This window comes from Giraffa tippelskirchi, chromosome 4 (assembly GCF_054371585.1).
Source record: "Giraffa tippelskirchi isolate mGirTip1 chromosome 4, T2T-mGirTip1v1.2.pri, whole genome shotgun sequence".
Taxonomy (NCBI): Eukaryota; Metazoa; Chordata; class Mammalia; order Artiodactyla; family Giraffidae; genus Giraffa; species Giraffa tippelskirchi.
The window spans coordinates 46,601,776-46,626,957 of NC_137278.1; the positions used below are offsets into that span (position 1 = coordinate 46,601,776).

At 35.3% G+C, this 25,182-nt stretch overlaps 1 long non-coding RNA gene across 1 annotated transcript in view; it reads left to right on the plus strand.

Moving 5' to 3' along the window:
- Nucleotides 1-25,182, plus strand: part of LOC145544458 (uncharacterized) — a 61,995-nt gene that overhangs the window by 15,821 nt on the left and 20,992 nt on the right. The window contains exon 2 of the long non-coding RNA XR_014081438.1: nucleotides 7,490-7,586. This is a non-coding gene — a long non-coding RNA (uncharacterized LOC145544458). The remainder of the gene's footprint in view (nucleotides 1-7,489; nucleotides 7,587-25,182) is intronic.

Here is a 25,182-nt window from a genome sequence, read left to right on the forward strand (position 1 = left end):
ATCTGTTTTGTATAGTTCTTCTGTGTATTCTTGCCACCTCTTCTTCATATCTTCTGCTTCTGTTAGGTCCATACCATTTCTGTTCTTTATCGAGCCCATCTTTGCATGAAATGTTCCCCTGGTATTCTTGCTTTTTTTTTTTTTTCAGGACTTTGAATATATGATTCTACACTCTCCTGGCATTTAAGATTTCTGCTGAGAAACCTGCTGAGAGCCTAATTGTGGTTCCTTTGTAGTTTATCTTTTTTATATTTTCCTTGCTGATCTCAGTATTCTCTTTCAGTCTTTGAGTTTTGATAATTTTAATGTGAGCTGTCTTGGAGAAGATTCGTTTGAATTGAAATAATGGGGCAATCTATTAGCTTTATGAACTTGGATATCTAATTCTTTCCCAGATTTGAGAAGTTCTCAGCTATTAATTCTTTAAATAAGCTTTCTGCCATCTTCTCCCTTACTTCTGTAATGCCAATGATTTGAATATGATCTCTTTTGATTATTTTCCATACCTCAAATAGATTTTTTTTTTTTTTACCATTTTTCTTTCTTTCTTTTTTCCTTTTTTCTCCTCTGTGTTAGTTCAAAGTTCCTCTTCTCTATCTCACTGGTTCCTTCTTCTGCTTTGTATATGCTCTTGATGCTCTCTATTGCATTTTTCATTTTGTTCATAAATACTTCAGTTCCAGATTTTGTTTTGTTCTTTTTTTATGATTTGTAACCTTGTTAACTTCTCATTTTTATTACATGCTGTTTCCTGATTTCACTGAATATTTTTCTGTGTTTTCTTATAGTTCACTATTTCCTTTAAACAGCTATCTTGACTTTTTTATCAGGCGAATCATAGATTTGGTTACTGGAAGATTGGTACAACAGTTTAATTAAGATTAGTACAGTATTGCTGCTGCTATTGCTAAGTCGCTTCAGTCGTGTCCGACTCTGTGTGACCCTATAGATGGCAGCCCACCAGGCTCCCCCGTCCCTGGGATTCTCCAGGCAAGAACACTGGAGTGGGTTGCCATTTCCTTCTCCAATGCATGAAAGTGAAAAGTGAAAGTGAAGATGCTCAGTCGTGTCTGACTCTTAGCGACCCCATGGACTGCAGCCTACCAGGCTCCTCTGTTCATGGGATTTTCCAGGCAAGAGTACTGGAGTGGGTTGCCGTTGCCTTCTCCAAGTACAGTATTAGTACTAATAGTAATCAGTACAATAAATAGTACAGTTAGTACAATAATACAATCAGTACAATAGTTTAGTTACTGGAAGATTAGTACAGTAGTTGACATCATGTTTCTGTGATTTTTTTTTTTTTTTAGTTTAAACTCCTATTGTTGTCTTCACATTTGAAGTATCAGTGACCCCCTCTAAACTTTACTAACTATCTTCAAGGTAGAAATGCATTTTATCAGCTTTGCTATGGATTCTGTGGCTTTCTTAGACTTTATATGGATAGATATATTTTATGCTTGCTTCTCCCTCCAGAGGCAAAATTCCTGAGTTTGTAGGTTTTCTCTTGATTCTACAATTCACTAGTCCAGCTGCTTATAACCTCTCTTATTTTCATAAAAATATTGTGACAGCTCAAGTTTTGAGAATTCTCTCTTACCCATAGACCTTGGCCTGCGTTCTCTGCACAGTCCCTAACCTTCTACCAAACTTTCCTCTTGCTACCACTCTCAGAATTGCACTCAGGGAGCTGTACACAGATTGAGAGGAGGTATGGGTTTGGCACTGAGACTGCCCACAAGCCAGTTCAGGCTATTCATGGAAGAGATTTTTCTGATGGCTTGTGGGAAGGCTTTTTGATGGAGTCCAGAATGCAGTCAGCAGGAACTGTGTCCTTTTCACACCCTCCAGACATCTTATTTGCTACTCTACCTATCTGTTCCCTACCCCCAGTCATAGCACTCCCAATTTAGTACTCTGAAATCTGTGAGAGAGAAATGAATCTCTTCAATAGTTTGTGACACAGCTGGGAAAGCTGCATACTCACTTGCTAGCTCCCTTTCACCATTAGTGAATTCATAGTCTATCATGCTTAACCTTGTCACCTTGGGGTAGGAGGAATGATGGCATGCTGTTCCTCTTACCTACTCATGTGAATCCGAATTTGTACTTTGTGTGTGTCAGTGTGTGTGTGACATGGAGTACTGGAAGTTCTCTGTAAACCTGGACTTACCCACAGATTCTTTTATCCCCAGTGTCTGACCAAGTCAGTATTCTGCAAGTGTTCCCAGACTATGTCTGAGAGGTGCTGGTACTAGCTGACAGTCTCCTGTAGGGTCTGTGGCCAAAACCAAAGTCTATCTTCCTATTTCCTGATAGACGTATAGGTGGTTGAGGCTCTTCTCAGGTACTTTGTCATATGGTGCTGGGTCTCCTAACTCACACAGAGATACTTAATTTCATGGATAGATGTCAAAATTTTGTTGTTTAATGTGAGGATCTGTAAAAACTAGGCATTACTGATGCATCTATAGTGTGGACATAAGTTTCCTGTACAATGTGTTTTGATTCTCTGTGGATCCATACTCATAAAATCAGTCCTGTTCATCTTGCACCCAGTAGTGCTTATCTACAACTACCAGGAGCCCCTTCTCCTGTGTGACTGCACTTGTTAATGCAGTGTGTCGATTATACACCTGCATGAACACCATTCCCTATCAAGAATGGGTGATTTTATATTATAAGTATTCTCCCTATGTACTGCACTGACATTTAACTTTAAGTTTCTATATCAGGAATGAAACAAAAAGATTTTGTGCTGAAATTGTATTATCATGGCATTTTAATAAATACCTTAAATTGCAAAGCATACATTCTTAATACTTTATTTTAATCAATATTTCTAATACCATTCAAAACTCAGATTTAGAAGAAAGTTTAATATCAGAAACCTTGAAACTAAGTGGTTCTTCTGTCATATATTTGCTATAACCTTTAGTATCTATACCTTGAATTCTCTTAAAATTACTGTGAAATAAAAAATGAAAGTATAGATACAGAAATTTCAGAACATAGTCTATTCACCCAAGCCATTATTTGAAAGTTGTCAGTTCATTTCTCAGAAGGTCAACCAACAGTCACAACAGGATGCTAGTCTTGAATTCAAGTTCATAGAACAATTGTGACATCTATAAGAAGAATTATTAAACACAGGTTGTAAATTTGTGACAAAGATCCAGGTTGGGCCTAGTCTGCATCTCTTACAAGAGTTTAAAAGAGGTCAGTCAATCTTGTTTTATAAGCAAATGATGGGATTCAGATAATTCTTAAGAGTAAAATCTACAGGAAGAATCTTAATTATAAGAATAAATTCTACTTGACAGAACACATCTGTTCACATACACTTTCCCAGTGGAATGTGGGGATTCTGGTTTTGATAGTACTAAATTTCCTTCAGGTCCTTGGTGAGTTAGATCATGAATGTGAAGTATTTAAATAAGCATGTTAAAATCTACTCTAATAAACCTATGAGATACCTGAGTGTAACTAAGCACATCAAAAAAAAAAAAAAGGTCATTAATATTCCATAGCTCTGAAACCTTCTAAGCTGCAAGGCCAAAAAAACACAAGTGAAACTAGGAAGCATAGTAATATTGACTACGGAAGAAGAGATAGTGATACCAGCCAGTGATGGTAAAAGCATGAATAGCAAATGTTTTCAACACAGTTTGTAATACCCGATGGTATTAATAAAAATGCCTGAAAGTTTGGGCAGAGGTCACTTTGGAAGTAGAAAGTGAAAGTGAAAGTGGCTCAGTCGTGTCTGACTCTTTGCAACCCCATGGACCGTAGTACATAGAATTCTCCAGGCCAGAATACTGAGTGGGTAGCCTTTCCCTTCTCCAGGGGATCTTCCCAACCCAGAGATCGAACCCAGTCTCCTGCATTGCAGGCAGATTAAGTGTGGGTCTATAATATACATAGCTTTCCCCTGAAGATTTGTTGTTGAAAATAGAAAAGAGAGAAAAGTATCATTGATAGGCATGAAACAAGGCATATTTATGAATATATGTGACATTCTATACCTAGCTATTTAATTGGCATAGCAATCCCTACATCAGTTTTTATTGTTGTTCAGTCTCTAAGCTCTGTTTGACTCTTTGACACCCCATGAACTGCAGCACGCCAGGCTTCCCTTTCCTTCATTATCTCCCTGAAAGTGAAAGTCACTCAGTCGTGTCTGACTCTTTGTGACCACGTAGACTATACAGTCCATGGAATTCTCCAGGCTGGAATACTAGAGTGGGCAGCCTTTCCCGTACTCCAGTGGATCTTCCCAACCCAGGGATCGAACCCAATCTCCTGCATTGCAGGCGTATTCTTTACCAGCTGAGCCACAAGGGAAGCCCTGAGATTACTCAAATTTATGTCCATTGAGTCAGTGATGCATTCAACCATCTCATCCTCTGTTACCCCCTTCTCCTCTTGCCCTCAATTTTTCCTAGAATCAAGGTCTTTTCCAATGAGTCAGCTCTTTGCACAGTAGGTGAGGGTAAACATCAGGGTGATGTAGTCAGCTTCTGTCAAAGCAACTTTGTGGGCTGATGAAAAAGTAGAATTGTGTGTTTTCATATACTTCTTGAAAAGTTGAATATTGGTATCATCTAAATTGAATTACTTTTACCCTGTACTCAGTAGCATTTATGTATCTAGTCAGCACACTTTACCTGTGAACATGTGCTTTGAAATTGGCTCCACTAGTTCACTTTATTAATATCTATTAAATTTCAGTACTGTTGACCAGTGTGAAGACCTATCAATGTTTAAGATAGTTCTTTCTCTCAGGGAATTTTCAGTTAGGTAAAAAAAAAAAAGGTATATAAAATTAGTAATTTGTATCTTCTGATAGGATGCCATGGATATTTATTTTACTTCTATAATTAGTATATTTTACATGATAAGAACCAATGATTAATTAAATTCAATAAATATTAAATAATCCTCTATTATGTACTGAATGCTATTTAGATACTTAATGTACAACAGTGAAGGAAATAGACAAATAGTCCCTGTTGTATGGAGCTTACAGTCTAGTGAGGAGACATATAAAAACCAACGCATGAACAAATGATTAAAATAAATGAAGAAATGCTATTCCATGCTATGTTGAAGAGTAACACTGCTTTGAAGTAAACTTAAGTTATAATTGCTCATAGGGATATGAGCAATCTCTTTCCCAGAGATTCGTTTCATTTTCAATAGGATGATTAGTAAAGGTATCTCTGAGAGGTTAAAACTCAAGTAAAAACCTGAAAGAGGTTAGCTATACTTATGTTTGGGGAATATATATATATATTTTTTTAGGTAGCATAATATTTAAGTGAAAAGCCTTGAAACAAGGAAATACTAAGAACAGCAAAGAGCTCAGTTTATCTCAAACAGAATAATATAAAGGGAGACTAACAGGGGATGACTCAAAAAAGATAAGGGAATTTGTAAGCCCTTGGGAAGGCTTTGGCTTATACTCTGAGAGAATTGAGAAGCCATTAGAGGGTTTGAGCAAATTAATGCCTTGAACTGACTTATAGCTTAACAGGATTACTCTTGCTGTTGTGTTCCAAGTGGAAAACAGAGAGGCAAGTGCAGAAACAAAGACAACACAGAGGGCAACTACAACACTCCTGATAAGAGATGATCATGGCCTGAAACAGTGAGATAAAGATATGTACTCAGACTATTGAAATGTTTTGAAGATACAAGTGACAGTACTTACAGATGTATTGGTTTTGGGATGTGAGATGAGAGAAGTCAAGGCAGTATCTCAGATATCAGCATTCAGCTGAGAGAAGGAAGATGTATCCATTTATATATTTTTGACAAGATTGTGAAAGGATTAAAGTTGGAAATAAGAGCAGTAAGTCTGTGTGTACATCAAATTACATATTTCAAAAAAGGTTAATATAAAATATGGAATTAGTTATTATGACTGCAATGGAAATGTAAAAGGTATTGGAAACTCTAATACTAAATGATGATACTGAGAGAGAAAGAGATAAAGGGAGAGAAGAAAATAAAGTAATATAGCATTTAGAGACCAAGGAAATAAGTTGAAATAGTAAAGGAATAATCATTGAGGTAGGAAAAATAGGACTTATTTTCTGAAGCCAAGTGAAGAAAGTGTTTCCCTGAGAAGACAAGGAATCTTTAAATAGTTGTTGGTATATTAATTTACAAAAAAAATTCATAGATTCTAAGTATACAGTTATATATAATTAAATATTTATAAATAACATGTGCTACTGTCAAGATTGGGTATGCAAAAGAGTATGAACTGAAATTTTGTACAGTACAGCTAAAATAATACCTTGTTTAATTTTCTATTATTCATATTATTACCAACAGGGGTGAATTTAACCTTTCTTTTTCTCAGTGAAAAAATAGCAAGTTTTTAAGCATTTTTACAGATTATACAACATTCACTGAAATATATTAGAATCACAAATTTTAATGAAGTAAAATATGTAATTAAATCTTTAAAATTAACATATTAATTGCCCAATCGCTTTCTTTTTATTCTCCATTGTATTACACACTAATATGTCATGATGAATCTATTTCCTATGGAGAAGTGGAATTATTATGCATGGAATTATCTTTTTAGTCTAAATTATTGTGTATATGTTTATAAGTAAAGGAAAAAATCTCTACTTTCTCTTTTATTAATTCAGTCTTACTATATAAATCAAAACTTGTAAGGAAAAAGCAATAGCATTTTCTTGAAGGTTACAGTGAAAGTCTGCGTATGCTAGATAGTACAATCTAAAGAATTTTCATAAATATATTTATGCAAAATACAATATTGCATAATGCAATATCATATAAAAAGATAAACTCGTATAGAAACATATTTTATGTATCAGCGAAAGAGAAACCATATAAGATTTAGAAATATTTTTGTCTAAAGGGTTATACATGTATTTTCTAATTGTGTAAATTATCTTCATATAATTCCTTGAAAAGTTTTGAAATATGTAAGTAATCTACAAGTCACAAGAGCATAGCATAGTCATGGAGCATAAGGTACCATTACTAAAGAGAACACTTACAGTCCTAAGAAGTGAAAATGTCTGCATTCTTAAATTTCTGAAATCACCCTGAAAACAATTTTATAAATATAAAAATATTTTAAAAATCCATATTGTGAGATAAATAAATTTCCATTATTTTGATTAAATAAAAAGATTGAAAAAATACCCCTATAGATAATTTTCTGCATCATGCTATTGCTTGATTAGTAGATTTTAGGTAAGAGACTATAGGTTTGCATTTTCTATCTAATTCAAAAGTAGAAAAAATGTATATATAAAATGTATATATAATTTTTATGTCATCTAGAAACAAATGTTTTCTGAATTCACATTTTAAGCTGATGGCAGAGTATTTCACAGAGGTTTATGTAGAGAGTTCACAGGAAAATTGATTCTTCCTTAATCATACCAACTGTTGCCAATCTCAAGTAATTCCAGAAGGGATTTTTTTTCTCATATAGGAAACAGCTGCACAATGACTCTGATGAGCCCTCAGACTGGGGGATGTGTGCCCTGGATTTCCGTTGCCTACTTAAAAACCAACTGACCAGGACCTAAGTGAGCACATGCTGCTGTAACCAAATGCCTAATGTCATTTGCCTCTACGTTTTATTATCCAGTATCCTTTGAAATATGATTTATAACACTATCTTTTATTCTTTATGTGTAAATTCTGAAAACAAGAGAAGATAGTTTATTTCTTTGTATGCTTCTTAAGTAATACAAAGTATTGCCTTAGAAACATAAAGCAATGTACTTTTTATTTATAATGTATCATTCTACAAATTACCATGAAAAGTAAATTGGTGCAAAGTAAAATAAACCCAGTGAAAAAAACTTAAATTAAAAACTTACCTTTAGCATTTGTTGAAGAGGTGGTTTGGTGGTGCTGAATTCTCTGAGCTTTTGCTTGTCTGTAAAGCTTTTGGTTTCTCCTTCATTATTTGAATGAGATCCTTGCTGGGTACAGTAATCTGGGTTGTAGGTTTTTCTCTTTCATCACTTTAAGTATGCCCTGCCATTCCCTTCTGGCTTGAAGAGTTTCTATTGAAAGATCAGCTGTTATCCTTATAGGGATCCCCTTGTGAGTTATTTGCTGTTTTACCCTTGCTGCTTTTAATATTTGTTCTTTGTGGTTGATCTTCGTTAATTTGATTAATATGTGTCTTGGGGTGTTTCACCTTGGGTTTATCCTGTTTGGGACTCTCCGGATTTCTTGGACTTGGGTGGCTATTTCCTTCCCCATTTTAGTGAAGTTTTCAACTATTATCTCCTCAAGTATTTTCCATGGTCTTTCTTTTTGTCTTCTTCTTCTGGGACTCCTATGACTTGAATGTTGGGGAGTTTAACATTGTTCCAGAGGTCTCTGAGGTTGTCCTCATTTCTTTTAATTATTTTTTTTTCTTTTTTCCTCTCTGCTCCACTTATTTCCACCATTCTATCTTACACCTCACTTATCCTATCTTCTGCCTCAGTTATTCTACTGTTGGTTCCCTCCAAAATGCTTTTGATCTCAGTTACTGCATTATTCATTATTGATTGACTCTTTTTTATTTATTCTAGGTCCTTGTTAATCTTTTCTTGAATCTTCTCAATCCTTGTCTCCAGACTATTTATCTGTAACTCCATTTTGTTTTCAAATTTTTGGATCATTTTTACTATCATTATTCTGAATTCTTTTTCAGGTAGACTCCCTATCTCCTCTTTTGTTTGGTTTGGTATAGATGGCTAACAAACACATGAAAAGATGCTCAACATCACTCATTATCAGAGAAATGCAAATCAAAACCACAATGAGGTATCTCACGCCGGTCAGAATGGCTGCTATCAAAAAGTCTACAAAAAAAATGTCTACAAACAATAAATGCTGGAGAGGGTGCAGAGAAAAAGGAACCCTCTTACACTGTTGGTGGGAAGCAAACTAGTACAGCCACTATGGAGAATAGTGTGGAGATTCCTTAAAAAAATGAAAATAGAACTGCCATACGACCCAGCAATCCCACTACTGGGCATACACACCAAGGAAACCAGAATTGAAAGAGACACTTGTACCCCGATGTTCATTGAAGTACTGTTTACAATAGTCAGGAGATGGAAGCAACCTAGATGTCCATGGGCAGACAAATGGATAAGAAAGCTGTGGTACTTTTACACAATGGAATATTACTCAGCTATTAAAAAGAATGCATTTAAATCAGTTCTAATGAGGTGGATGAAACTGGAGCCTATCATACAGAGCAAAGTAAGTCAGAAAGAAAAACACCAATACATTATATTAATGCATATATATGGAATTTAGAAAGATGGTAACAATGACCCTATATGTGAGACAGCAAAAGAGACACAGATGTATAGAACAGACTTTTGGACTCTGTGGGAGAAGGCAAGGGTGGGATGCTTTGAGAGAATAGCATTGAAACATGTGTATTATCACATGTGAAATAGACCGCCAGTCCAAGTTTGATGCATGAGACAGTGTGCTCAGGGCTGGTGCACTGGGATGACCCAGAGGGATGGGATGGGGCGGGAGATGGGAGGGGGTTCAGGATGCGGAACACATGTAAACCCATGGCTGATTCATATGAATGTATGGCAAAACCACCACAATATTGTAATTCGCCTCCAATTAAAATAAAAATAAATAAATGAATAATAAAAATTAAAAACTTACTGCCAGGGCTTCCCTGACAGCTCAGTTGGTAAAGAATCTGCCTGCAAAGCAGATGACCCCTGTTTCATTCCTGGGTCAAGAATATCCACTGGACAAAGGATAGGCTACCCACACCAGTATTCTTGGGCTTCCCTTGTGCCTCAGCTGGCAATGCAGAAGACCTGGGCTCGATTCCGGGTTGGGAAGATCCCCTGGAGAAGAGAAAGGCTACCCACCCCAGTATTCTGGCCTGGAGAATTCCACAGACTACAGTCCATGGGATCACAAAGAGTTGGACATGACTGAGTGACTTTCACTTTCATGCAAAAAACAATTTTTAATGACTAAGGAGTATTTAGAGAGACATACTTAACAAACAGTCCAGTAGGTGACATGTATTTGCTAAATCAGAACAAATATTGACTGCAAACTATCAGTACGCTTGATTCAGCCAGACACCTGAATATCATTAAGTATATATTACATGGTATGAATACTTAGAAATCAATTTTAACCACTTTTGCTAGTTTTTTGTTGTTGTTGGTGGTGGGTTATATATATATATATATATTTTTTTAAGTAAAAGTAATGCAGAATAATGTTTCAGAAAACTGATTTATCATTAATAAGATATGGGTATTGTTTGTATATATGACCAAATGATATAATTTAAACAAATAATTTAATGCTTATTTTTGTTGTCTTAATCATCTTGTTTGTAAAATGGAGCTAAAAACTGAAAACATCACAGGAACATTCTATGAAATGACATAGTCTTATATGTTAGCCTGGTGCCAATATCATACTTGATAAGGAATTGGATATTTTCATTCTAAGACCAAGGACAGGTCAATAATGACCTTTTCAACTGCATAGAGTGAGTTCTAGTTAGTGCAATAACAAAATAAAAAGAAATAAGATGTATACAGTTTAAGAAGGAAGAAATAAACTGGCTTTAATCTCAAATGACAAGATGGTCTACATAAGATAATCCCAAGGAATCAAAAGATAAACTCCTGACACATAAACAAATAAAGCTTGCAGGATACAAATCATCCTATTCTCCTTTCCTCAGTCTTTCCCAGTATCAGGATCTTTTCCAATGAGTTGGCTTTTTGTATCAGGAGGCTAAAGTATTGGAGTTTAAACTTTAGCATCAGTCCTTCCAATGAATATTTAGGGTTAGGTTTCTTCAGGATTGACTGGTTTTATCTCCTTGTCGTCCAGGGGATTCTCAAGTGTTTTCTCCAGCACCACGATTCAAAAGCATCAGTTCTTGGACGCTCAGCTTACTTTGTGGTCCAACTCTCACATCCATACACGACTATTGGAAAAACCACAGCTTTGACTAGACGGACCTTTGTTGGCAAAGTAATGTTTCTGCTTTAATATGCTGTCTAGTTTGGTCATGGAAAAAGCAAGAGAGTTCCAGAAAAACATCTATTTCTGCTTTATTGACTATGCCAAAGCCTTTGACTGTGTGGATCACAATGAAATGTGGAAAATTCTTAAAGAGATGGGAATACCAGACCACCTGACCTGTCTCTTGAGAAACCTGTATGCAGGTCAGGAAGCAACAGTTAGAACTGGACATGGAACAACAGACTGGTTCCAAATAGGAAAAGGGATACATCAAGGCTGTATATCGTCTCCCTGCTTATTTAATTTCTATGCAGAGTACATCATGAGAAATGCTGGGCTGGAGGAAGCACAAGCTGGAATCAAGATTGCCGGGAGAAATACCAATAACCTCAGATATGCAGATGACACCACCCTTATGGCAGTAAGTGAAGAGGAACTAAAAAGCCTCTTGATGAAAGTGAAAGAGGAGAGTGAAAAAGTTGGCTTATAGCTTAACATTCAGAAAACTAAGATAATGTCATCTGGTCCCATCAATTCATGTCAAATAGATGGGGAAACAGGGGAAACAGTGTCAGACTTTATTTTGGCGGCCTCCCAAATCACTGCAGATGGTGACTGCAGCCATGAAATTAAAAGATGCTTACTCCTTGGAAGGAAAGTTATGACCAAACTAGACAGCATATTAAAAAGCAGAGACATTACTTTGTCAAAAAAGTTCTGTCTAGTAAAGGCTATGGTTTTTCCAGTAGTGATGTATGGATGTGAGAGCTGGACTGTGAAGAAAGCTGAGCACTGAAGATATGATGCTTTTGAACTGTGGTGCTGGAGAAGACTCTTGAGAGTCCCTTGGACTGCAAGAAGATCCAAGCAGTCCATCCTAAAGGAGATGAGTCCTGGTTGTTCATTGGTAGGACTGATGTTGAAGTTCAAACTCCAATACTCTGGCCACCTCATGCGAAAATTTGACACATTAGAAAAGGCCCTAGGGCTGGGAGGATTGGGGGCAGGAGGAGAAGGGGACGACAGAGGATGAGATGGCTGGATGGCATCACCGACTCGATGGACATGAGTTTGGGTGAACTCTGGAAGTTGATGATGGACAGGGAGGCCTGGCACGCTGCGATCATGGGGTTGCAAAGAATCGGACACGTCTGAGAGACTGAACTGACTTTCTTCCAAGGAGCAAGCATCTAGTTTTATGGCTGCAGTCACCATCTGCAGTGATTTTGGAGTCCAAAAACATAAAGTCTCTCACTGTTTTCATTGTTTCCCCATCTATTTGCCATGAAGTGACAGATGATCTTAGTTTTTTGAATGGTGAGCTTTAAGCCAACTTTTTCACTCTCCTCTTTCAACTTCATCAAGAGGCTGTTTAGTTACTCTTCACTTTCTGCCAATAAGGTGGTGTCATCTGCATATCTGAGGTTCTTGATATTTCTCCTAGCAATCTTTATTCTAGTTGGTGATTCACCCAGCCTGGAATTTCACATGATGTACTCTGTATATAAGTTAAACAAGCAGGGTGACAATATACAGCCTTGACATACTCCTTTCTCAATTTTGAATCAATTCGTAGTTCCATGTCAGCTTCTAATTGTTGGTTCTTGACCAACACACAGGTTTCTCAGGAGACAGGTAAGGTGGTCTGGCATTCCTATCTCTTTAAGAAGTTTCCACAGTTTGTTGTGATCCACACAGTCAAAGTCTCTGGAACTCTGAGAGCAGACTTATGGAGCTTATTCTTAATTACCTCAAGAAAGATCTGTTAGGGCAGACTTTTTTTTTTTTTTCAAGTGGTACATAGGACTCTAAACTTTCAACATATTTCACTAACTCTTAAGCCACTGAGTATTTTTTTGATGAAAGCTTTTAATGAAGCTTTGAAAGTGTTAGTTGCTCAGCCATTTCCAATTCTTTGCCACAACAGGGACTATACCCCGCCAGGTTCTTCTGTCCATGGAATTCTCCAGGCAAGAATACTGGAATGGGTAATCATTCCCTTCTCCAGGGGATCTTCCCAAAACAGGAATCAAACCTTGTTTGTTTGTTTTTTCCATTGCAGACAGACTCTTAACCATCTGAGTCACTGTCTCAATTTTTAATGAAGTAATCATTACATTTGCTTACAATTTGCTTGTCTATTATATTAAAAATTGTATTCAGAGCCAAGCAAACATACAGACTTCCCTGGTTGTCTAGAGGTTAAGAATCCACCTGCCAATGCAGGGGGTATGGGTTTGATCCCTGGTCCAGGAAGATCCCACATGCATCAAGGCAACTAAGCTCATGCACCACAACTATTGAGTGCACACTCTAGAGTGTGCAAGCTGCGACTACTGAAGCCTGTGTGTTCTGGAGACCATGCTCTGCAACAGGAGAAGCCACCACAATGAGAATTCCATGTACTGAAGTAAAGAGTATCCCTCACTCGCTGTAACTAGAGAAAGCCCTCGAGCAGCAACAAAGACCCAGGGCAACCAAAAATAAATAAATAAATAAAATGAAAATAAAAAGTTGAAAAAAGAACATGACAACCATAAATGTAATCTATGTAGATTTGTTATGATCCCTCCCCAGTTTTACTGAGGTACATTGACGAATAAGACATATATATTTAAGGTGTACAGGATGTTGATATATATATATAAACACATTGTGAAATGATTACCATAATCAAACTGATAAACATATCACCTCACAGTTACCATGGTGTGTGTATGGGGAAAGGGTGAGAACACTTGAAATTTACTGTCTTAGCAAATTTTGAGTATACAATATGTTGTTATTAGTTATGGTTACCACAACTAGAAATTATTTCCAGAGCTTATTCATCTATAGCTGAAAGCATGTATCCTTTGGCCAATATTTTCCATTTCTATCAAGCTCCAGCACCTAATAACACCCTTCTTTCTGCTACTATTAGTTTGATATTTTTAGATTTTGCATATAAGTAAGACCATGCACTATGTGCCAGTATAATTTCTCTTAATGCAATGTTCTTCAGGTTTATCCATGTTGCTATAAGCAGCAGGATTCCTCCTGTTTTTTAAGATTGAAAATATTCTACTGTGTATATATGCCCCGTTTTCTTTACCAATTCATTTTTTAAAAGGCAATTCGGTTGTTTACATATCTTGGTTACTATGAATAATTTTGCAGTGAACACGCGGATGCAGATACGTGTTCAACTGTATTTTTTCATAGTGATGTTTGAGTCACTTTTGGCTAGAGTTAATGACAGGCAGAAATAATCTCTGTTTCCAGTACCATATTTGGTGAATATCTGGAGGAGGAAGAGGAAAGAGAGGGGATACAGAGAGAGAGGATGAAAAAAGGGCATGTTTAGCAATAAAGAGCCAAAAAGAGATATAGTTTAGATTTTTTCTTTCTTTAAACCAATTAAAATTATCATAAATATGTCTTGTTAAATATATTATAAAAATGACTTCTGGCTGAAACACAATATATCTCTGGAATGTGCAGCAGCCAATTACGAGGCAGAGTGTGCATACTCACTTTGGCTAATCCTCTATTTCACCAGAGGTTGATTATGAGGGACAAAATAGACAATTATTTCTTCAGGTTGTACTTGATTTCTCAAAATCCCTTTGTTCCACATTACACTTCGTCTGCTTTATTTATTTTCCATTCTTGACATTAGGCATTCCCTGGATATTCGTTATGCCACTAAGAAAAATGAATATAATTGATAAATGAACTACAGCTAGCAGCTGCTTTCTTTCCATCTATCAGCTTGATTCTCTACTTCTGAACATTGCAAAACAGCTAAATTTGTCATGATTTCCCAGTTCTCTAGTAATCTGATGATAGTTGTATTATATACTAATCCAACTAAATATATTTATAGAGTCTTTATCTTTTAAAGAACAGATAGGATTATAAAGTAATATAGAAAATATTCTCATGACTCTGAGGAGAAATGGGAAAAAAAAAACTGAAACAAAACACTGTGTGTATCATCTCTCTTTAAATAATTTTTGTTCCCAACATACTTTATTTTTAGAATTCACTTTCTGTGGTGCTGAATGACAAATTATATTCTAAATAAATTAGTTGCATAAGTTTATTGTGGAATTAAACATGTTCATTGTAAATAATTCTGACAAATAAAATGTAAGATGAACAGATAAATTTGATATTTGGCAAAAAATGAATAATTATTTAATATAAAATGCCCCAAATACTGTATGGGACATACATATAAAATATAGGTTATTTATCTGATAATCAGTTTAGCTGTGTGTCAAATATTTTTATTTTCTGGAAACTTTTCCTGTAGATTAGCTTAACTCTGTATGTTTTCACCTTTGGAGAAATCAATGCACTTTTTAATTCCAGCTGTTGCTTCTAGGTTAACTTTTTCCTCTCAAAAAATAAACAAAAGAGAAAAAAAATATTGTAAACACATTTCCTATTTTCCTTCCCAGTTACATGTAATCTTCTGACCTGTGTAGAAAGTTTGCAGCTGTCATTTGGAATTCAAAACCTCAGTCTCATCATGTTTTATCCTTTTATTTGATGCCTTGCCTTAGAATCTTCCTTCTTTAATGAACTAAGAAAAGCGATTAATTCACAGAAGGGGAGAGAATGATGTCTTTCTGGATCTCTATATCTTCATGCCAAAACTGGCCTTATATTACTTCGTTTTTTTAAATTTTTTAAAATAATTTGTTTTTTATTGAAGGATAATTGCTTTACAGAATTTTGTTGTTTTCTGTCAATCTTCAACATGAATCAGCCATAGGCATATATATATATATCCCCTCCTTTTTGAACTTCCCTCCTATCTCCCAGCCCATCCCACCCCTCTAGGTTCATACTGAGCCCCTGTTTTAGTTTCCTGAGCCATAGAGCAAATTCCTGTTGGCTATCTATTTTACATATGGTAATGTAAGTTTCCACATTACTCTTTCCATACATCTCACCCTCTCCTCCCCTCTCCCCGTGTCCACAAGTCTATTCTCTATATCTGTTTCTCCATTGCTGCCCTGTAAGTAATTCTTCAGTACCATTTTTCTAGATTCTGTATGTATGCGTTAGAATATGCTATTTATCATACTCTTTCTGACTTACTTCACTCTATATAATAGGTTCTAGGTTCATCCTCCTCATTAGAACTGAATCAAAGGTGTTCCTTTTATGGCTGAGTAATATTCCATTGTGCATATGTACCACAACTTCTTTATCCATTCATCTGTTGATGGACATCTAGGTTGCTTCCATGTTCTAGCCATTGTAAGGGGTGCTGCAATGAACAACGGCATACATGTGTCTTCTTCAAATTTAGAATCCTCAGGTTATATGCCTAAGAGTGGGATTGCTGGGTCATTTGGTGGTTTTATTCCTTTTTTTTTTTTTTTAAGGAATCTCCATGCCATCTTCCATAATGGCTGTATCAATTTACATTCCCACCAACATAGCAAGAGTGTTCCCTTTTCTCCACACCCCCTCCAGCATTTATTGTTTGTAGACTTTTTGATGATAACCATTCTGACTGGTGTGAGGTGATATCTCATTGTAGTTTTGATTGGCATTTCTCTAATATTGAGCGATGTTGAGCATCTTTCCATGTGTTTGTTAGCCATCTGTATGTCTTCTTTGGAGAAATGTCTGTTTAGATCTTTTTCTCACTTTTTGATAGGGCTGTTTGTTTTTCTGGCATTGAGTTGTATGAGCTGGTCGTGTATTTTGGAAATTAATCCTTTGTCAATTGTTTCATTTGCTATTATTTTCTCCCATTCTGAGGATTGTCTTTCCACCTTGCTTAACGTTTCCTCTGCCATGCAAAAGCTTTTAAGTTTAATTAGGTCCCACTTGTTTACTTTTGTTTTTATTTCCATTACTCTAGGAGGTGTGTCATAGAAGATCTTGCTTTCATTTATGTCATCGACTGTTCTGCTTAAGTTTTCCTCTAAGAGTCTTATAACTTCTGGTCTCACATTTAGGTCTTTAATCCATTTTGAATTTATCTTTCTGTATGGTGTTAGGAAGTGTCTTAATTTCATTCTTTTACATGTAGCTGTCCAGTTTTTCCAGCACCATTTATTGAAGAGGCTGTCTTTGCTCCATTTTATATTCTTGCCCCCTTTGTCAAAAATAAGTTTCCCAAAGATGCATAGGTTTATTTCTGGGCTTTATATCTTGTTCCATTGGTCTATATATCTGTTTTTGTGCCAGTACCATACTGTCTTGATGACTGTAGCTTTGTACTATAATCTGAAATCAAGAAGGTTGATTCCTTCAGCTCTATTCTTCTTCCTCAAGATTCCTTTTGCTATTCAGGGTCTTTTGTGTTTCCAAAAATTGTGATTTTTTTTTTTGTTCTAGTTCTGTGAAAAATGCCATTAGTATTTTGATAGAGATTGCACTAAATCTGTAGATTGCATTTGGTAGTATAGTCATTTTCACAATATTGATTCTTCTTACCCAGGAACATAGAATATCTCTCCATCTGTTTATGTTGTCTTTGATTTCTTTCATTAGTGTCTTATAATTTTCTTTGTGCAGTTCTTTTGTCTCCTTAGGTAAGTTTATTCCTAAATATTTAATTCTTTTTGTTGCAATGGTGAATGGAATTGATTCCTTAATTTCTCATTCTGATTTTTCATTGTTAGTATATAGAAATGAAAGTGGTTTCTGTGTATTGATTTTGTATCCTGCAACTTTGCTAAATTCACTGATTAGCTCTAGTAATTTTCTGATACTATCTTTAGGGTTTTCTATGTACAGTATCATGTCATCTGCAAAATGTAAGAGCTTTATTTCTTTTCTGATATGAATTCCTTTTATTTCTTTTTCTTCTCTGATTGCTGTAGCTAGGACTTCCAGAATTATGTTGAATAATAATGGTGAAAGTGGGCTTGTCTTGTTCTTGATCTTTGGGTGAATGCTTTCAGTTTTTCACCATTGAGAATAATGTTTGCTGTAGGTTTATCATATATGGCCTTTACTACATTGAGGTAGGTTCCTTCTATACCCATTTTTTGAAGAGTTTTAAGCATAAATGGGTGCTGAATCTTGCAGTCTTTTTCTGCATCTATTGAGAGCATCATATGTTTTTACCTTTCCCTTTGTTAATATGGTGTATCACATTGATTGATTTGCATACATTGAAGAATCCTTGCATCCCTGGAATAAACCCAACTTGATCATGGTGTATGAGCTTTTTTATGTGTTGCTGAATTCTGTTTGCTAAAATTTTGTTGAGGATTTTTGCATCGACGTTCATCAGGGATATTAGCATATACTTTTCTTTTTTTGTGTGTTATCTTTGTCTGGTTTTGGTATCAGCATGATGGTGGCCTCATAGAATGAGTTTGGAAGTATTTCTTCCTCTGAAATTTTTTGAAAGAGTTTTAGAAGGATAGGTATTAGCCCTTCTCTAAATATCTGAGAGAATTCTCCTGTGAACCATCTGGTCCTGGGCTTTTGTTTTATGGGAGATTTTTGATCACAGCTTCAACTTCAGTGCTTGTAATTGGGTTGTTCATAATTTTTGTTTCTTCCTGGTTCAGTCTTGGAAGATTGAACTTTTCTAAGAATTTGTCCATCTCTTCCAGGTTATCCATTTTATCGCCATATAGTTGTTCATAATAGTCTCATAATCTTTTGTATTTCTGCATTGTGTGTTGTAACCTCTCCTTTTTCATTTCTAATTTTGTTGATTTGATTCTTCTCTTTTTTTCTTGATGAGTCTGTCAATTTTATCTTCTCAAAGAACTAGCTTTTAGTTTTATTAATCTTTACTGTTGTTTCTTTCATTTCTTTTTCATTTATTTCTGCTCAGCTCTTTATGATTACTTTCCTTCTGCTAATTTTGTTTTTGTTTTTGTTGTTGTTCTATATCCAGTTGTTTTGGGTGTAAAGTTAGGTTGTCTGTTTGATGTTTTTCTTACTTCTTGAGATAGGATTGTAGTGCTATAAACTTCCCTTTTAGGACTGTTTTGCTGCATCCCAAAGGTTTTGAGTTGTTATGTTTTCATTGTCATTTGTTTCGAGATTTTTTTTTTAATTTCCCCTTTGATTTCTTCAGTAAACTGTTGGTTATTTAGAAACGTGCTGTTTAGTCTCCATGTGTTTGTGTTTCTTACAGTTTTTTTTTTCTTTTAATTGATATCTAGTCTCATATTGTTGTGGTCAGAGAAGATTCTTGATACGATTTCAATTTTCTTAAATTTACTGAGGTTTGATTTGTGACCCAAGATGTGGTCTATCTTGGAGAATGTTCCATTTACCCTTGAGAAGAAGGTGTATTCTTCTGCTTTTGGATAGAATGTCCTGAAGATATCAATGAGATTCATCTCATCTAGTGTGTCATTTAAGGCTTGTGTTTCCTTACTAATTTTCTATTTTGATGATCTGTCCATTGGCGTGAATGTGGTGTTAAAGTCTCTTACTATTTTTGTGTTACTGTCAATTTTTCCTTTTGTTTCTGTTAGTGTGTTTGTCATGTATTGAGGTGCCCCTATGATGGGTGTATAGATATTTACAATTGTTATGTCTTCCTCTTGGATTGATCCTTTGATCATTATGTAGTGTCCTTCCTTATCTCTTGTAATCTTCTTTATTTTAAGGTCTATTTTGTCTGATATGAGGATTGCTACTCCTTTCTTTTGCTTCCCATTTGCATGGAATATATGTTTCCATCCTCTCACTTTCAGTCTATATGTGTATGTAGGTCTGAAGTGGGTTTCTTGAAGACAGCATATATATGGGCCTTGTTTTTGTATCCATTCAGCCAGACACTGACCTCACATTATTTTATTTCACACCAGCAATTTATGCAAGTGCTTATATTCCCAAAGGACTTTCAAGAAAATATGTCATCAAACAGTTGGATATTGCCAATCTCATAGAAGAAACATAATTCATGTTATTTTGGTTAGGTTCACATTTAGGAAAGTGATATTTTTCAGAAGGCATTAAGTTTTCCAATATAAAAATTTCCATCCTATGCAAAGGTATTCCTTTTCTACCTGACATAATAATAAAAATCTTAATAAGTGATCTCTGTTTCTCTACATGCATGCACTCTTGCACACACACAAACATATGTGCTACACACAAACACATATCTATATCAATGATTTTTATTTTCTTTCTATGAAGATTTTTTCAATTTTTAAAATTTTATTACCTTTGTATTATTATTAATACCTCAATAATGTGATCAGTCATATCTGACTCTTTGCGTCCCTGTGGACTGTAGCCTGTTGGGTTCCTCTGTACATGGAATTTTCCAGGTAAGAATGCTGGAGTGGAATGCCAATCCGATTGCTATTTCTAGCCAGGGATAGAACCCTCAACTCTTACATCCCCTGCATTGGCAGGTGGATTCTTTACCACTGCACCACCTGGAAGCCCTATAATAATAATAACAGTAGCATTAGTAGTCTTAATCTTACTTGTTTGATAAGAGGTCTTTTAGTCACTGCTTTCCCATTAGGGACAATGTTGAAACTCAGTAGCAACTGCTTCTTTTCCATCTCTGCCATTACCCTGAGAATCACATAATAGTGTCTCATTACTTAAATGCTGACCATTTTGCTTCTATTTCCCAAGTTTGCAGTGAGTTCTTTCACTTCACACTTTAAGTAATCTTAAATTTATTTTAGGAATAATAAGATAACAATGATAAATTTATTTGAAATAACGCTAATTTTATTATATTTTATTGGCTTATAATATTAATATCTATACTATTTCATTTCTCTCTCATTTTAAGAAAGTTTAATAAAGTATATGTACTTTAGATTTTCTTAAATTCTTTCAGCTTATTTAAAATATTGAAGCATCAGTTTTACTTGTTTTGCAGATGTGTATTTCTAGTATGCCTTCATTTTCTTAGAAGCATTAGCTTATTCTTATAACCTGCAGTAAACTTGCTTGGAATTAGACACAGTTCTTTACTGTTGCTCAGTTTTAAGATATATAAATTTTTTGTTCTTTTAGTAGGGAAAGGTCTACCAAAGTAATTACCCCACCTGTGTAATTCAGCAGTTCTCTCTTCTTTTCTTTTGTGAACTGGTAAAACGTGTTTCTTTGTACTTTTTGAAATTTGCCTCCATGCTTTTCTTTTCTACTTTTGTCTGCACTTTCTCTTTTATTTTTCCTTGTTTCAGTTTACTTATTTTTGACTCTAAGAAAAATTCACAGCCTTTGTCCTAAAAAGGAGTTTGGAGGGTTGGTTTCAGAAGTTCATAACACTAAGATTTTTATTATTTGCAGATCTTATCATGGTCTTCTTCATTCCCTCTGAGGTGAATTTAGGTGTACAAATTTCCATGTTCTTTCTGCTCCTTTCAGACCACTAAGGTTTTCAGTGAATACCTAGTCACAATTTGCATGTTATAATTATTTTCATTGTTGGAAAGTAATTCTCTTCCTTAGCCTGATCCTACATTTTTGCTTACAAAAAGCAGATCATTAGTTATCTTTACCAGATACCTATATTTTATATTTTATGGATATATCTTGTTGTCAATTTTATTTTAGATATTATTTTCCATTCAATGTACTCAATCATTTTAAAATAAATTTAAAACTCAATAAAATGGTATTTATGCATGTTTCCATTTTTGCAATCTTAATTTGTTTCTATAGATTCTTATTTCCATAGGTATACCTTTTCTACTTAAATAAATGCTTTCAACAATCTTTACAGAATAGCTCTTCCAACAATTAATACTCTGTTTTTATTTATATCAAAAATCTTTATTTTGTCTTTAAATTGGAAGGACATTTCACTGGGAATAGAATTAGAATTCTAGGTTGAAAGTCTGTTTTTTTTTTGTTTGTTTGTTTCTTCTTTTCCTTATTCTTTAGTAAAATCATACTATCATTACTTTGCTCACAGTTTCTGAAGAAATGTCTGATGTCTTCATTAGGTTTTATATAATATTTCTTTTCCTCTAGCTGACTCAAGATTTTATCTTTGGGTTTCAAAAATCAGACTATGATGTGCCAAGTTTATTCTTCTTGCATTCACGGTACACACATTTTTGTTGTTTGTTATATTTGGGAATTTTATATTCATTAAGTCTTTAAATACATTCTTCTTTGTCATCTCTCCTCCAAATTTAGTATTTCAATAATGTTTATGTGTCTGTAGAGTACATCATGAGAAACGCTGGGCTGGAAGAAACACAAGCTGGAATCAAGATTGCCGGGAGAAATATCAATAACCTCAGATATGCAGATGACACCACCCTTATGGCAGAAAGTGAAGAAGAACTAAAGAGCCTCTTGATGAAAGTGAAAGAGGAGAGTGAAAAAGTTGGCTTAAAGCTCAATGTTCAGAAAACTAAGATCATGGCATCTGGTCCCATCACTTCATGGAAAATAGATGGGGAAACAGTGGAAACAGTGTCAGACTTTATTTTTGGGGGTTCCAAAATCACTTCAGATGGTGATTGCAGCCATGAAATTAAAAGACGCTTACTCTTTGGAAGGAAGGTTATGGCCAACCTAGATAGCATATTTAAAAGCAAAGACATTACTTTGTCAACAAAAGTCCGTCTAGTCAAGGCTATGGTTTTTCCAGTGGTCATGTATGGATGTGAGAGTTGGACGGTGAAGAAAGCTGAGCGCCGAAGAATTGATGCTTTTGAACTGTGGTGTTGGAGAAGACTCTTGAGAGTCCCTTGGACTGCAAGGAGATCCAATCAATCCTTCCTAAAAGAGATCAATCCTGGGTGTTCATTGGAAGGACTGATGTTGAAGCTGAAACTCCAATACTTTGGCCACCTCATGCGAAGAGTTGACTCATTGGAAAAGACCCTAATGCTGGGTAAGATTGGGGGCAGGAGAAGAAGGGGATGACAGAGGATGAGATGGTTGGATGGCATCACTGACTCAATGGACATGGGTTTGGGTAGACTCTGGGAGTTGGTGATGGACAGGGAGGCCTGGCGTGCTGCAATTCATGGGGTCACAAAGAGTCGTACACGACTGAGCGACTGAACTGAACTGAACTGAACTGAGACCATTTGATTCTCTTATTTAGTGTTGAATAATTTGTTCTTTTTTGTCTGTGTTTCAATTTGAAGAAAAAGACAATATTGATTTATCTTCAATTTCACTGATATTTATTTCTTCTGTATCTTATTTTGTGATAATACTATCAAAAGCATTTCTCATCTTTGGTATTGCTCCTCATTTCTAATACTTCTACTTCAATTTATTGTATAGTTTACGCTGTTTTCTTAATCTATCTCAGATATCTTGTCTTTTTTCCCCCACAAGATCTTTTAACACATTTATAAGAGTTATTTTAAAGTTTGTATTCTTTCATATCAATGTCTCTTTCGGCTGAGTATTTTGTCTTGAAAATGCTTTTTTTTCCCCTTGTAATTTTGTATATTGCTTTATTTTTAATTAATTATGGACATTGTGTGTAAAAACAAAAACAACCCAACAGAGACTGTTAAAGAATATTTATGTTCAAAACTGGGCGTGATTTTTCTTTTTTCAGAGTATTTGTGTGGAGAATTGAGTCTAGTTAATCTAGTTAATCCATATTTGTTTTGTGTTACAATTTATAATATTTGAAGTTATGTTTTATAACTTCACTTTATAAGGGCTTCCCTAGTGGCTCAGATGGTAAAGAGTCCACCTTCAGCGTGGGGCACCTGGGTTCAATCCCTGGGTTGGGAAGATCCCCTGGGGGAAGGCATGGCAACCCACTCCAGTGTTCTTGCCTGGAGAATTCCCATGGACAGAGAAGCCTGGTGGGCTACCGTCCATGGTGTCACAAAGTGTCGGAAACAAATGACTGACTAAGCACCACACACATGTTTTGTAAAGTTTCTGAGAATATTAAATTTGTGAATACTGAACCATTGCTTTCAGAGGAATTACAAGATAAATTCCTGAAAATGTCAGGTCATATTATTTTCATTATCAGATAAATATGTAGCCTTATTTTGTGCTCTTTTTTCTGATAAAAGAAATTGTATTTAATGATATTTTGTTTATTAACATGAAACTCACAACTACATATGCATCTATATCTATCTATCTATCTATATATATATATTTGCACTATAATACATACCTGAATGAAGCTAATCTAACACTGATATTTTCTTCACGAGGAGCATCATAGCCTTCTTGCACTTTAGAACACTAGACAACACACTAGCAGTACACTTATGGATTATTTAAAACAGCAAAATCACCAAAGAAAAACGTACAATTATGAAAAAAGATAGCATTAATACACCATGATGGCAGAGCATTACCTTGGTTGACCTCAATAAGAAATGTAAATGTCAGGTTAACTCAAATTTATCAACACTCTATGTGTTTCCAAAAATGACAGCAAAAGGGCTGTTACGTTTGATTTTGAAGTTGTAAGCAAATTCCAGCAAGTAGGAGAACTCACACATTAAGAAGCCACAAATAATGAATATTGGTCATATTTGTGTGGTGACCTTCACTGTACCATAGGAGTTAAGATCACAGTGTAAATAATGGCCAGCTTCAAACGCTAGACTTCAGTTCCTTCCTTGTGCTCAGTGTGAGGTCTGGAAGACTAGATAGATATTGTCAGTATTCTTGCTTCATCCTCAGGTTCAGCAAGTCATGCATACCCACACCAAAAAGGAAGTCTTCCCTTCTTGACCATGCATCTTGCTTAACTTAAGGCTTATGATGGGTTTATAGAGGTTTTTCAATTTTTCTTTCCCAGGTTCAGTCTCATATGGCACTGTATGCATATTGTGAGCAATAAAACTTTCTCCACTTTCTGGGCCCTTCCCTAATGACAGACAACATATGCTTAGTTTTCATAATATGTTCTAGGTCAATATTGTAAAATATTTTCTGTGAAGAACAAGATAGTAGATACTTTAAGCTCTGTATCATATAAGCTAAATATTTTGCCTTTGAAGATGTAAAAAAGAAACAAAAATAGCAAATATTCTTCAAACACAAGTGCATACATTCTGTGAACTTTTAGGGAAATACTTGGCAACTAAATGTATACTTCCTCTATTCAGGTACCTAAAAATTCTAAATTTTTCATGCAAGACTTGATAAACCTTAACATGCACCCCTATGTTCATAGCAGCACTAGTCACGATAACCAAGACATGGAAACAATCTGAATGTCCATCAATA